The sequence below is a fragment of the Lontra canadensis genome, unplaced genomic scaffold (assembly GCF_010015895.1).
Source record: "Lontra canadensis isolate GAN:19392208 unplaced genomic scaffold, GSC_riverotter_1.0 scaffold15, whole genome shotgun sequence".
In the NCBI taxonomy this organism is placed as follows: Eukaryota; Metazoa; Chordata; class Mammalia; order Carnivora; family Mustelidae; genus Lontra; species Lontra canadensis.
Window position 1 is genome coordinate 21,793,708 of NW_022631009.1, and position 14,747 is coordinate 21,808,454.

At 47.0% G+C, this 14,747-nt stretch overlaps 1 protein-coding gene across 4 annotated transcripts in view; it reads right to left on the reverse strand.

Moving 5' to 3' along the window:
* The window catches only part of MATN2 (matrilin 2), a 132,618-nt gene extending 124,930 nt beyond the window's left edge, over positions 1-7,688 (reverse strand). For 2 of the 4 annotated variants that reach the window (XM_032858633.1, XM_032858632.1), the window contains exon 1: positions 7,433-7,532. The gene's annotated coding sequence lies outside the window, so the exon portion shown is untranslated. Of the gene's footprint in view, positions 1-7,432 lie in introns of all 4 variants that reach the window. The other 2 variants (XM_032858634.1, XM_032858635.1) reach the window with 2 other exon arrangements.
* Positions 7,689-14,747: the final 7,059 nt, after the last annotated feature.

The following is a 14,747-nucleotide window of genomic DNA, read 5'->3' on the forward strand; positions in this document are numbered from 1 at the left end:
TTAAGCCATTTACAACACATAAAATTAACATTTATGCTTATTTATTTATGACCAGTATAATAGAACGATGACATACAAATACATAACTTAAAAATGACACTAGTATCTGAAAGTATTTAAAACTTTTCTTTTTCAAACTGCAGTGGCACAGCCAGTCACAAGCTGGTAAAAAAGATTTGCCCAACATTTCTGATGTTATTTATATCCGACTGTATAAACTCTTGTAAACCCAATAAGAAGAAGACAAAAAACCCATCTGAAAATATGTGAAATATTCAAATGGTCACACCAGCACAGGTGACCAACTGTCCTGGTTTACCCAAAACCGTCCATGTTTTAGCACCAGAAGTCCTGCATCCTGATAAACTCCTCGGTCCTGGCAAGACTGAGATGTTTCCTCTTGCTACCAGCAACCTCACTCTTCGGAATTTACCCAAAAGATACAAAAACTCATCCACACAAAGACTTATACTCAGATGGTCCTAGAAGCTTTATTTATAAAAACTAAAAACAGGATACCACCCAAATGTCCACGTGTTGATGAGCAGATTAATTAACTGCAGTGCCTCCATACGGTGGAATGCTACTCGGCAACTAACGGTTGAATCTTAAAAGAATTATACTGAGTGCAAGCAGCCAGACACAACAGATCACATACGAATGAGTCTGTCTATGTGACATTCAATAAAAAGCAACACTACAGGACAGAAAGCAGATCCGTGGTTCCAGGGTTCTGGGGGTTGGAAGAGAAGATCAGCTACAAAGGGACATTAGGGAAATTGGGGGGTAGGGGTGGAAATTAAGTGTTTATATCATGATTATGGTGGAGGATACATAGATCTATACATTTGTCAGAACTCCTCAAACTGTCCCCTAAAAATGATGAAATTTATTGGTATGTAAGTTATACTTCAAAATGCTGTCTAAAAGAAACTAAAGGGATGGGGGAAAGAATATTGTACACACGCCCACATAAAACCAGTACGACAAAATTAATACAGGCAAGATAGACCTTTTTAAAAAATCAAGTGACGGGGCACCTGGGTGGCTCAGTGGGTTAAGCCTCTGTCTTCGGCTCAGGTCATGATCTCAGGGTCTGCGGATCGAGCCCCGCATCGGGCTCTCTGCTCAGCAGGGAGCCTGCTTCCTCCTCCCTCTCTGCCTGCCTCTCTGCCTACTTGTGATCTCTGTCTGTCAAATAAATAAATAAAATCTTTAAAAAAAAAAAATGAAGTGACAGTGAAACAGGGGAAAAGAAGTCAGGGCATGGAACCCTTATTCATAATGTTGCTCAGCTGAGCACTTAGAGCTGAGAGCATTTGAAGGACGGGCACCAAGTTCTAGCTGGGAAATGGGCTGATGCTTGAGAAACGGGTCCTCTCATGTATGGGCATAGGAGGATGGTTATGCTGGGAAACAGAGGTTAATTCAATCTGAACAGATTCCATGAAGCATTTAGAGGCACAGAAAGAATATCTTTTAAAAAATACAACAGCTTTGACTTTTGTTTTAACAGTGTTTCTCCTCTCCATGGGACAATGAGTCTTTTCATTAAGCTTTAACAAGGGGGTGGGGAAAAGGGAGAGGAGACCACTCTGACCCTCTTAGCCTTGGGTTCTTCTAAGTGTCCCCATTCCAAATAAACTGTCCAGCGAGTGGAATCGCAGCAGAGCCATCAGGATGTGCTGTGGGCCTTGAGAGGAGAGGCCCGGCCTGTTAGAACACCCTGCGGGATCTCAGTACGATGACTTCTCTCTGGGTTTTAGTCAACTGTAAAACGAGAGGCGTGGTGTGAGAGCCCTGTTTCTCAAGCCAAACGAGGGCACAGGCCAGCACAATCCTGCGATCCTAAAGAAGGTTGGGCATGACTTTCTACAAGGTGGTAAACTCTGTCTGGACAGGAAGAGAAAGGGGGGTAAGCCGTTACTATTTTTTAAGTGCCTACTATGTGCCGGGTAGTGACCTTGGGCATTCTGGGTATTATCATCTCACTGGATCCCTACAATCCTTCTGTGAAGTGGACGAGTTCCCAGTTTTATGCTACTCTCCAAGACACTCTCCCAGCCCTGAGAGCTAGCTAAGGGACAAAGCCAACTTTCTATCCCTGCCATCTCCTTAGCCGGAGGAACTCAGATTCTTGTCATAGCTGGTGCCTCCCTCCATGCTGGTCCCCTTGGCCTGGGAGCCCTACGTTAACCAAAACTGCTTTCATTCCTCAAGGCTCAGCTCATTGTGTTACCCACTCTCTAAAATGTTCTCCAATTTTCCGAAGAAGGATTGATGTCTCTGTGAGACCCGAACAATGGGTCGGTTGTCCACCCTAGCCCTGGGTTTCTTTTTCTTGCTACAAGATCTGTCTCCCTGCCTTGTCTGTGAGCTGACCGTACGTGGTCATTGCTGTATCACCCACATGCTGGGGGCCGAATTTAATAAATAAGTCTTTAGAAAATAGACAAATGTTGAACAAATGCACTTATTGACCAGCAAAAGATCAATAAATATTGAATCAAACAGGCCCAGTTCTGCAACTGACGACTGCCAAAGTCTCAGCTCATGTCTTTCTCTACATAGGATATTTGCCTAAATACAGGCGACCCCAACGGCTATCTCCTGTGACAGGAGGACCCCCTCCCTCAAATTTCTTGGCCAAGTTAAATACATAATTTTAAAAGGATATAGACAAAATATCAGCTATCGAGTCACAATAACTAATGCATCAAGGTAGTCACAAATGTCTATTCAAAATGCTTTAAATTACAAAATAATATATCACTTTAGAAATAAGGCTTTTCTCCTTAAAAACGTTCCATAAAACAATGTTTGCAAACGCTTGCCTTTCGAACATCACTCTTTTCTCAACAGTGAAGATACGTTTTGAGTCTTCCAACCTCTCCACCTGTGTCTAAGTTGTCTGAGCTACAAAACTTTCCAGACCCGTATATGATGCTGTCCTTGGACATTTTATCTCGGGCCAGCAGCTGTCACTTACCCACCTAATATGAAGACACTGTATCTCTGCCACTTGCTCCCTCACAGTGTTCTTCTTTAAAGGATTGTATCCAGCATCACCCAATCCTTGCAAGTGGGAAATTGTGCCCTCAAGCATAATTACAAAATCTGCATCGATTTATTTTTGTGTCGATTTGTTTATTGTTTTGGTGTGTGTCTAGATGTACACAAAGCTAGAAATTGACTGAGAACATTTTGAACTAGTGTGTCTTCCCCAAACAGCACTTTGTTTAAAATATTTGCTAGATACCCTGTACTTTGAGAGACTTTGCAAGGACTCAAAAGGCAATTTCCTCTTTCCTAAGGAGAAATTTTGGCGGGGGGTGGGGGGGACCCTCCCCTCATATTTTGGTATATATGGTCATTCCTTCCATATCTTTTTTTCCCTTCCATGCACTTAAGCACCAAGTCCTGCCATTTTTTTTTTTTTCCCTCAGTGATGTCTTCTCACTCATGTCTTCTTCCCTTTCCATCCATACCGAAGTCACAGCCCTAGACCTTATTCCCATCAGAGAGACCACTGGTGGTTATCCCCCAATATCTTCCTACCTCTCCTTCTCTGGTAATACCCCCCACTTTCGAGCTGGATGTGTGATGGGCTGGAGTAAAGACCATGGTTCCCAGTCCTCCCTTCTTCCCAGCATTGACTACATGCTGGCCAGTGGATGGCCGCAGTCATGGTATGTACAACTTCTGGAAAGTGTCCTAAAGGAGGGATGCAGGATTGACCTCCTTGCTTTTTGCCTTCCTGCTGGCTGGAATGAGAACATCCTGGCTGGATGCCCAGCAGTCATATTGAACCATGACCCACGACGGACATGGAAGCCACGCTCTGTGGTAAAGCGAGGCACAGGAGTATTGGTCCCTGACCCCACTCACACTTTGGACTCGCCGCCTCCAGGCTTCTAGAATGCAAGACAAAAATAAACTTCTTTCTCTAAGCCGCCATAATTTCAGTTTTTTCTGTAAGTTGGAATGGAACGTCAGTCCTAATTAATAGACTGTTTCCAAGTCTCGCCTAGTGAATCCGTTTAGCACCAGTGCTGAATTCAATTTCCCCAAAACACTATCATGCTTATCATGTTCCGGCCCAAAAACAGCCAGTAGCTTCCAACTTCCACATGCCTACAGGATAAAATCTGGAGTCCTTAGTTTAGCATTCAAAGCCATGTTATCTGGCCCTGGGTTATAATGCTGACCTCTGCAAGTCCCCCCACCTACCCCACCAACACACACACACACACACACACTCACACTCTCTCTCTCTCTCATTAACCCTTCAGCCATAACCTTATACAATGTGTCTTACTCTCTTCTGGTTGGATTGAGTTTATAACAACAGACACGTGGGTAGGTGGTCACCCCCTTTCAAAATGAACTGTGAATGGAAAGAACCCAAATGCTTCTTAACAGCAGAACAGATACACTGAGGTAAAGTCATACATGGGATATTATACAGCAAGAGAAAAGAATGAATTACCACTTCATGCATTAACGTCATAAATTTACAAACAAAATATTGAACAAAATAAAATTCAAAGTGGACAAGGCTAATCTTCCATCGTAGGAATCAGGGTAGTGGTTACACTCTGGTGTCTGTGTGCAGAGGGAGGCATGAGGGGGGTTTGGGGTGCTGACGAAGTTCTACTGATTCATCAGAATGCCGGTTACACAGTCATGAAAAGTAATCCTGCTGTATCCCTAATTGTGGCTCCCAAAGTCCCATAATCTGGCCTTCAGGTGCCCAGATCAGTGTGCGTTCTGGGTTGTGCCCGTGCTACCCCCACCACTGACATTATCACTGCCACCAACTTCTGACAACAGCCCAAGCCTCTGGAATCCAGCCCAGCCCTGCCTTTCTCTCTGAGTCCCTTTCAGGGTCCTGCCAGGTAAGGCAGTGATGGCCATCTGCCAAGCCACATGGCAGGGTTCAAAGATGACCTCACAGTCTGGAGCTCCAAGTGGCAACTGGTCCCTTGGAAGGGCCTCTCTGGCGCTGTTTACTAGCAACAGTGACGACATGCTCCATGCTCCTCCATGCTTCAGCCTCCCTCTTCCCTCCTCCCACGACCCTCCCGAGCTATCCTCACAGGCCTGTGACACAGGGCAGCCCTCCTGAGCGTCCCTAAAGACAGAGAGTCCCAGGAAACCGTTCTCTTGAACACGGTGCCACAGACCAGAGGGCTGGAGGTCCCGGGGGGAAAGCGCTAGAGACTCTGACCCACATGACTGGTCTTGAACTCCACCACTCACCCCTGAGTCTTAGCATGTCTTCTGTCACTGCATGCCCGGCTTCACACCCACCACCTGGTGCCTGCCAGCGTTGACACCCATCACACCCTATGGCCTGCTTTTCCTGAGACCCGAGCCTGTCTCTACTCCCCTTACCAGCCGCACCCCGGCCTTACTCCTGGCCTTCTTTTAGGCACCCGTCAGAGCTCTTTCCAGGAAAATTGTGGGATTCCTTCTAGAATCTCCAAAGACCCTCTTATTTCTTTGCTATCTTTCAAAAAGCAATCATCTGTTTTCCTTTTCCTTAAATCTTGGGCCTCATCACAACTACCTCTTGCGGAACAGAGATACCTGGTGCTTGCTGTTGAGAGCTTAGGGCATGACTAAGAGGAGGGAGACCCAGCAGGGCTGGACGCTGTTACGGCGTCTCCAGTAAGTGAACCCAGGCCACACTGGCTCCCGTTTGCCTGGGTCTGGATGCTAGGAGCAAGGAACTCTGGAGCCCTGATTTATTAAAAAAAAAAAAAAAAAAAAAAAAGAGAGAGAGAGAGAGAGAGAATCCTGGCAACTAGGAGGCCTAAGGTGGAATTCTCATGGCAGGAATAAAAGTATGGACAAGAAGTGACGAGCCATAGATCTCTGCATTCTTAAGTGGATTCTCCTCCTCCTCCTCTTCTTCTTCTTTTTAAAAGGTTTTATTTATTTGACACAGAGAGAGAGAGAAGAGCACAAGTAGGCAGAGCAGCAGCCAGAGGGAGAGGGAGAACCAGGCTTCCCGCTGAGCAGGGAGCCCAATGTGGGGCTGGATCCCAGGACCTGAATGGAAGGCAGGCGTTTAACTGACTGAGCCACCCGGGTGCCCCTCTTAAGTGGATTTCAAGGGACCAAGCTTCAGGGGCTAAGAAGAAACTTTCCAGTCCACTGTCCATAAACCCACTGTGGTATCTTGACATGGTTTTATGAAGCTGTCTCTTAGAAAGCAGGCAGAGAGAGCTGTGGAGGAGTGGTCTCCGGACTGGAAAACCCCAGTTAACCACATGTGGATTATCTGACCCCATCATATATCTGCGGAGAGGCTATATTCCGAATTGGGGAGGAGGTGACTGCTCATAGGAACTCCTTGCTTTTTCTGGAAAGAGAGGTAACAGAACTCACTACTTAGCTTTAGGACACGTCTAGAACTGTTCTAAGGACTTTAATTCTCACCCTGAAGGTGAGGATTTAATCCCGCCCTGAAGGTATTAACATCTCCACTACACAGATAAGGAAACTGAGGGATAGAGCAGTTGGGTTACTCCAAGGTTACCAACCTAAGAGCTTCACAGCCAGGGTATGGACCCAGGCAGGCTAATGCCAGATTCTATGACCTTGACCACCGACCCCTACAGCCTCCCATCTCCTGGAAGGCCCACTCAATGCACTTGGTGCAGATGCTTCCTGGCCCCCTGATTCATGACAATTTGGAACTTGGTCAGTTGGGTTAGTTCAGGTTGGTGGGGGGAGTGTCTATTCCCGAGAAGCTACCTCCCTGGGCGTCCAGTCCTGGCCACCTTGTCTCCTCCCCAAACTGTCCGGGGTTTCTAGCAACTACCACAAAATGCCCTCCGCTTTTTCTCCCTTCTCCACATGGAGAGACAAGAGAGGACCAAGAACAAAATCCAGACAACAGGGCATGAAAATACCAGCCGGCCGAGGAGAGGAATCCGATTCGATCTGGCCTGCCAGTAAGAAAGAAATCTCACTGGATGCCCGCTCAACAAGTCTCAGCCTCCCCGTCCCCGCGGCCGTGGGAGCCCAGGTCTGGAATGCGCGCCGCGGGGCACAGCGCCCCCACGGGGCACTGCGGGTGCGCCCGGGGCAGGGAGCGCGCCCAGCTCGCCCGGCCCCAGTGGCCAGGCTTCTCCCCGGCTGGGGGGTCCGGGCAGCGCCGCCCGCCGCTCGCGCGCGCCCAGCAGGGTCGGGAGCCAAGAGCCCCGGGGCGGAGGGGGCGCCCGGCCGGAGACGACGCGCCAAGCCTCAGGCAGGGGCCGGGGCTTGGCAGGCACGCAGGCCTAGGGCAGCGCCCGCGTGCGCCCGTCCGCCCGTGCTCTGCGGGTCTGTGTGTCGGTCTGTCAGGCGATCGGCCGGTCTGTCCGCGCCTCGGGGCGGCGGGGCCGCGCGGAGATCCCCGGGGAAAGCGCGCCCCGCTCACCTGCAGCCGCGGTCGCCGCGGGCGTCTGAGCAGCGAGACGGGCGCAGCCACACGGGTCTTCGTCGCCGGCCTCCTCGCCGCTCGGGGAGGCGCCGTTCTCCTCGGGGGTGGCTCGCGGGAGCCGCGGAAGAAGCCCGAGCCTCGGCCGCTGTCTCCTCCTTCGCCGCTTCCTCCAAGTCCCATCCCAGAGCGCTCCCCTCGCTCGCTGGCTGCCTGAGAGGCTCGGGGCCAGCGCGGGAGGGCGGCGGGGAGGCGGCGCCGCGGAGAGGGTGGGGAGCGGGCCGGGCGGAAGGAGGGGTGTCGTCTTCGGGGATGGGGAAGGCGCGGGAAGGGAGCGGCGGCCACTGCGGCCCCACCCTGCGGGCAGCCGGGGAGCTGGGCACCCTGGCCGTGCGCCCTGCCTGCTGCCACCCCGCTCCGCTCGGTCCCCTCCGCCAGCCCAGGCGGGCTTCGGACTCCGGGGGTCCGGACCGCAGACTCTGAACAACAGAGGCTCTGGGGGACTTGGCGGGGTAGGGTGGAGGGAGAGCATCTCCTGAGGGAAGGGAAGCATGGCAGGGGTACTGTGTCCTGAACTTGGGGTCACGATCTGCAGGAGGCATTCATCGATGATGGTGATGAAGAAAAAGTGGTGAGAATGGGGATAATTGGTGACAAGTGCCAGGACCTGTCTTGGCAGTGCCCAGAACATCCCACCAGTGCCAGTTCTTATTCACAGAACGTCCACTGGCCGGCGACCAGACCAGGCCGGGGTGGGGTGGGGGGAGTAAGGATGCCAGGACAGAGAGGAAACAAAGTTCCTACTCTGAAGGAGCAGAGAAAATCTAGTTCAGACAAGACTTTTGAAATTATGCAGGAAGATATTTCCAACTTTATAAGGTGGGAGAACATGACCTTAGAGGTCCCCACAGAACTTCGGAAGATGACAGGATGGGACCCGGGCATGGAAAGGGCCTGGTGTGCTGCTCCACACCCTACAAGCGTCTCCTGACCAGCCCCCATGAATGGGCAATGTACACCAGGCCAGCACATCTCCTAAGGATGGCTCCAAAATTCTATCCCCAAACCACTAATCCAACACACCCAGGTCAGGTTTTAACAAGCTATGGGGGAGAGGCAGCAGAACTAATGAGTTTCAAAACCTTTGGAGGTGCCAGAGTCTGATAATTTAAGTGCTCTTGGCTGCCTTTACTCTTAACCATCCCTTCTATTTTATGATCGAGTTGGTTTCTGGAATATAAATGAACACCATATACAAAATCAATTCCTTAGAAAAGCTCCAGGAGCGGGGAGTAAAAATTCCAGTCATAAAGCGACAGGTTAACATACTCAAACCATCAGGCAACTCCATCGTGCCATACTGCAGAGAAAGATTCTTGGATTCATGTTCCTTTGTTCCCCTAACCTGCACCTTAGGCCCCCGGGGCACTCTTGACTGCCTACGCAGGTCAGAAATCGTTTCTTTGTTTGTCTCTGGGAGGAGGTAGGTAGAAGTCAGAAAGCAGAGGAAAGTCTTCAGGAAATGTTTGGTCTCTGAGGTCTTGGATCCCACAGAAGAAAATTCTTCCTGAGTCTGGGCCAGTGAAAATCCCTTAGGAGCTGGGGAAGTTGAGTTGCAGTTTCTGGAAACTTGCATTTAAAATGTGTTGCCTTATTCCAAGACACCAGTATGTCCAGTAATTTATCAAGAAAACAATGGCTATTCCGAAATCCTTCCAAATTTTAAGGAATTCTAAGTAACTGATTCCAGGGACTCTAGAATATGCCAACTAAAATGGGTGTTTTTCTCCAGGGAATTCTGTCAGAATTCTTCAGAATAGGAAATTTCTGTACGAAGCACTCCTGGGGCCAAGTCAAATAGGTCAATGAGTTGTTCTACCTTGTGGAATGATCCTCAGGTCTGCCAGAAAAAATGAAGCGTAAGTGAGCTCAGTGTCCTGAAATATCAAGTCGGAAAATATAGTGCCTTCACTTCTGGTCACCTTCTAGGTGAATGCAAGTTGATAACACCAGAGGCTCTCGGGGAGAACCCAGATTTACCTTGCTACCAGCTTAATATACAGAGAATCTTATTCAGAAGAAGTATGGGTTTAAGATCTTCAGTTCTCATGCAGGCAATCGTATGCCCACAGATAAGAATGAGGGCATGTATTATCTGAAAGTTCAAGAGTTAGTTGGAATGGATAGCCATCCAGATTCATTATACCTGGTAGCTCTACCAGGTTCAAACCTCAGCTCTCTATCTCCACATGTGGTCTATGGTGGTGTAAGGACTGGGGTGAAAGGGACACTATTTGACCCAGGGCTCACAATCATGACTAACCTCATAGAGAATTTTGACGTATGAATTCATCTGTTCCTTATAAACATTAAAACTTTGTTTTGTTTTGCTTCCTAGAGGGCAGACTGAAATGAGACTATTAAATGGGAAGGGACCAGAAAGCAAAGAGCAGACAGGTTGGTTCATAGACCCATAACCTAAAATAAACCTTGTACTGAATGGGTGAGGAGAAATGTAGAATTGCGGTCTCTCCTCCCTTACACTGTGTTTCTCAGTGACTGATGACGTTTGAGTTCCATGTAAACTGTTGGCAAACCACCCCCCCCATCAAGGAGAAGGGCAAGATGTCTTACCTAGGAGACACTTCCCATTTGGGCCAGCTGCCAGTTGGTTGGGACTGGAAGTTAAGAGAGGAGCATTGCGAGGTGGTGGCTGGGTTTGTACTCCAGCCCAAGGCAGTGCTTCCTCCTGGGCATCCCATCAGCATGGACAGTCAGTTCCATGTCCAGAAGATCCTCCTTGAGGACAGGCTGGCTGATGGTACTCTTGACCCAGGTGAAATGATTTCTATAAAAAAAACAAAAACAAAAACAAACTACTACCCCACCTTGGAAAGACAAGATGAAAGTGATCAGGAAAAAACTATAGCCAGTCGAAATTTTATTTAGGAAAACAATATATGTTTTGAAGAGGACTCACATGTTTATATGTGATCTTGAACTTGGGCCCTTTGCTCCTGAGGGCAGGGACCAGGCCTTCTGCTTGTTTTTGGATATTGCCCTATCCCACACAGTGGAGGGGAATGGGCTGCTATGGCCTGAACCTGGAGTTTAGAGCCTTGTAATGTTTGTGAAATCAGGTTGATGAGGCTACCTGTCAAAACCCAGAGATAATAGCAGGACGTGGGGAGTTTCAATGCATAGGCAAGAGCCAGTGGAAATCTGACTTGTTTTCTTGGATACTGGCAAGGCTAAAACACTGCCTATCTTCCTGGAGACTAGTTTCCCCTTTCGAGTGGAGGATATGGACTTGCTATGGATGGAAGCATCATTCCGCTACTTCTTTCATCCTTAAACCTAGGAATTGCACAAAGTAGTCTGCTGTTAGAAGCCAATAGCCTCGGGGCGCCTGGGTTGCTGAGTCCGTTAAGCATTAAGTGTCTGCCTTCCGCTCAGGTCATGATCCCAGCGTCCCAGCACGGAACCGGACATCTGGCTCCTTGCTCAGAGGGAATCTGCTTCTCCCTCTTACCCTACTTGTGTGCTATCTCTCTCTCTCAAATAAATAAAAATCTGAAAAAAAAAAAAAAAAAGCCAATAGCCTCATTCCTGTGATACTCAATTGACTACTTGCTCTCAATGCCACTAATAAACCAGTGTCTACATTGGTTGTCCAGTGTGAAATCAGATCGCAAGATCCCCAGGCGAGGACTCTGTGTGTCTGTCCTACTGAATCCTCCAGGATGCTAACAGAGCTCAAAAATGACTCAAGTATAACAAAAGTATCAGAAGTCAGGACTTTTCCATGTTCTCTCTTGCTGAAGAAAATAACTGGGATGTGTTATTACCGGGGTTCAACAGAAGGGGAAACACTACAGACAGTCCAGTGGAAAGAATAAGGCAAAGCACCGTGGAGAGCCGCAATAAGTCATAAGATGGGGAAAAATCAGAGGTAGTGAAACAAAGTGACCAATTCTGTTGGGAAAGCAGTCTTTGAAAAGAAGCAATGGAAATGTCTTGACTCATTTAAAAGCAAGAATGGACAAAGCAATTCCCAAGTACAGAAAGTGCCAGAACATTACTGGCTACGTGTATACTATATGAGAAGGCAAAGAGGTTGAGAAGAGGATGGAATAACCAAAGTTTTAAAGAGTTGAAAATTTCTTTCAGTTAGAGCAAAATGTCTAAGACAGCTCAGCATCCCTGGGCAGGACTAATGAGAGAGCCCTGCCTAGCACTGCTTCACGGTTAGCGCCAGCCTTTGCATGCGGGCAGAAGAATACTGTCAGAACCATTGCTAAAGATCAATTACAGGCATACTCAGAGATATTGTGAGTGTGATTCCAGATCGCTGCGGTAAAGCAAGTAGCACAATAAAGGGAGTTGAGCAAATTTTTTGCTTTCCCAGTGCATATAAAAATATTTTTATATATTTTTTAACCCACTGAGCCACCGGGGTGCCCCCAAAATTATATTTTTAAAAATGTTTATTTAGGGGTACCTGGGTGGCTCAGTGGGTTAAGCCTCTGCCTTCAGCTCAGGTCATGATCTGAGGGTCCTGGGATCAAGCCCCCCATCAGGCTCTCTGCTGAGAGCTGAGCAGAGAGCCTGCTTCCCCCTCTCTGCCTGCCTCTCTGCTTACTTGTGATCTCTCTCTGTGTCAAATAAATAAATAAAATCTTCTTAAAAATAAATTAAAATGTTTATTTAAATTCAATTTAATGAACATATACTGTATTATTAGTTTCAGGGCCAGAATTCAGAGATTCACCAGTTGCATGTAACACCCAGTGCTCATTATTTCAAGTGCCCTTGTTAATGCCCATCACCCAATTACCCCATTTCCCATGCATCTCCCCTCCAGCGACCCTCACTTTGTTCCCTATAGTTGAGTCTCTTATCATTTGCCTCCCTCTCTGTTTTTGTCATATTTTATTTTCCTTCCCTTCCCCTATGTTCATCTGTTTTCTTTAATTTCATATATGAGTGAAATCATATGGTATATTTCTTTCTCTGACTATTTCGCTTAGCATAATACCCTCTACGACTATCCACATGATTACAAATGGCAAGATTTCATTCTTTTGATGGCTGAGTAATATTCCATTGCATATTTATACCACATCATCTTTATCCATTACAGATGGATATCTTTATCCATCTATCAATGGACATCTGGGCTCTTTGCACAGTTTGGCTATTGTGGACACTATTGCTATAAACATCAGGGTTCATGTGCCCCTTCCAATCACTGTATTTGTATCCTTTGGATAAATTCTTAGTAGTGCAATTGCTGGGTCACAGCTCTATTTTTAACTTTTTGAGGAACCTCCATACTGTTTTCCAGAGTGGCTGCACCAGCTTGTCTTCCCACCAACAGTGTAAGAGGCTTCCCCTTTCTCTGCATCCTCGCCAACATCTGTTGTTTCCTGACTTGCTAATCTACACTATAGTCTATGAAGTGTGCATAAGCATTATGTCTAAAAAGTATACATAACTTAAAAAGATTTTATTACTAAAAAACTCTAACTATCATCTGAGCTCTCAGCGAGTTATAATCACTGATCACAGGACTCCAAAAGCATAAATGAGAAAAGAAAAAATAGATAAATTGGAATTCATCAAAATTAAAAGCTTTTGTGCTTCAGTGGACACGGTGAAGAAAAGATAACCCATAGAATGGGAAGATCTTTTCCAAACCATAGACCAATAAGAGATTTGTACCTAGACCATATAAAGGACCCATACAATTTAATAATAAAAATGCAGCCCAATTTATAAATGGCCAAAGTTTTTGAATAGACATTATGGTAAAGAAGGTATCCAAATGGTCAATATGAGAGTGAAAAGATGCTCAACATAATTTACCATTAGAGAAATGCAAACCAAAACCACAAGACATCACTTCACGCCCACTAGAATGACTATAATAAAAAAGTCTGGCCAGCGGTTCTACCAAAACCTGCGGGCCAGCACCTGCCCCGGCACCAGCCCCGTCCTATGGCCCTGCCATGAAACAATGAGACAGTTCTTGGCAGGCTACTGCCCCAAGGCACTGCACAGAAAGCAGACTGAAACACACCCCATTCTTCCCATGAAAAAGGCCTATTTACTTGTCCTGGAACGTCCGCCCACGGACCGGGCTTCAGGTTTACCACACATCTAGAGGCTTTGGAAACGCTCTCAGGAAATGCAGGTTGAGACGACACTCTCCCTTGGCCTCACTATAGCTTGTCAGTACCACCCAGCAAGCAGCTTATACACTTGTCTGGAACCCCAGTTTTTGCAACTGTCACCAACGGAGCGCCTCCAGATCACCTGGTCCAGAGGCCAGCAGCGTTAACAATTCTGGTCTCATAAGTCTGCATATATTTGCAAACCTTAAAAGCTGCCACCTGAAGGACGAGCTTCCAGTCAACCTGAAACGAGGTGCTGAGTGACATCCTTCTCTGGAACACTTACAGGTCTTGGCGTTCTCTTAACAACTGGGACCTATCAAGAATAAATCAGGCTGCTCAGACAATCACAACGTTTCAAGAGACAACCAAAAGCTAGGGCAAGGTTCAACAACAAGTTTCATCTCCTAGACAAGACCATGCCTTCAAGATGGAGAGGTGACTGTTTCATCAATACACCAAAACAAATACAGAGAGTCAAGCACAATGAGGAAACAGAGGAATGTGTTCTAAATGAAAGAACAAGATAATAAAACTTCAGGAAAACACCTTAATGAAGCAGAAATAAGTAATTTACCTGATAAAGAGTTCAAAGTAATGGTCACAAAGACGCTCACCACGCCTGGGAGAAGAATGTGGGAACACAATGAGAACTTCAACAAGGAGAAAATACAAGAAAATACCGAACAGAAAAATACAATAACTGAACTGAAAATACATGAGAGGCGTTCAGCGGCAGACTGGATGAAGAAAGGATCCACAATCTAGGAGACAGGGCAGTGTAACTCACCCAAACAGAGCAGCAAAAAGAAGAGAATTTGAAAAACTGAAGATCATTTAAGGGAACTGTGGAATGACGTTGAGTGGAATAACATAATAGGGGGCCCAGAAGGAGAAGAGAGAGAGAAATGAGCAGAAAACCCAAGTGAAGACAAAATGGCTGAATTCACATTCTTCTCAAATGTCCACGAAAAAAGACCAGAAATAACAAGTGTTGCTGAGGATGTGGAGAAACTGGAACCCTTGTACATTGCCTGTGGGAATAGAAAGTGGGGCAGCCACTGTGGAAAACATCTGGGCAGCTTCTTAGAAAGTTAAACATACAGTTATCACATAACCTGGCCATTCTACTTAGGTAT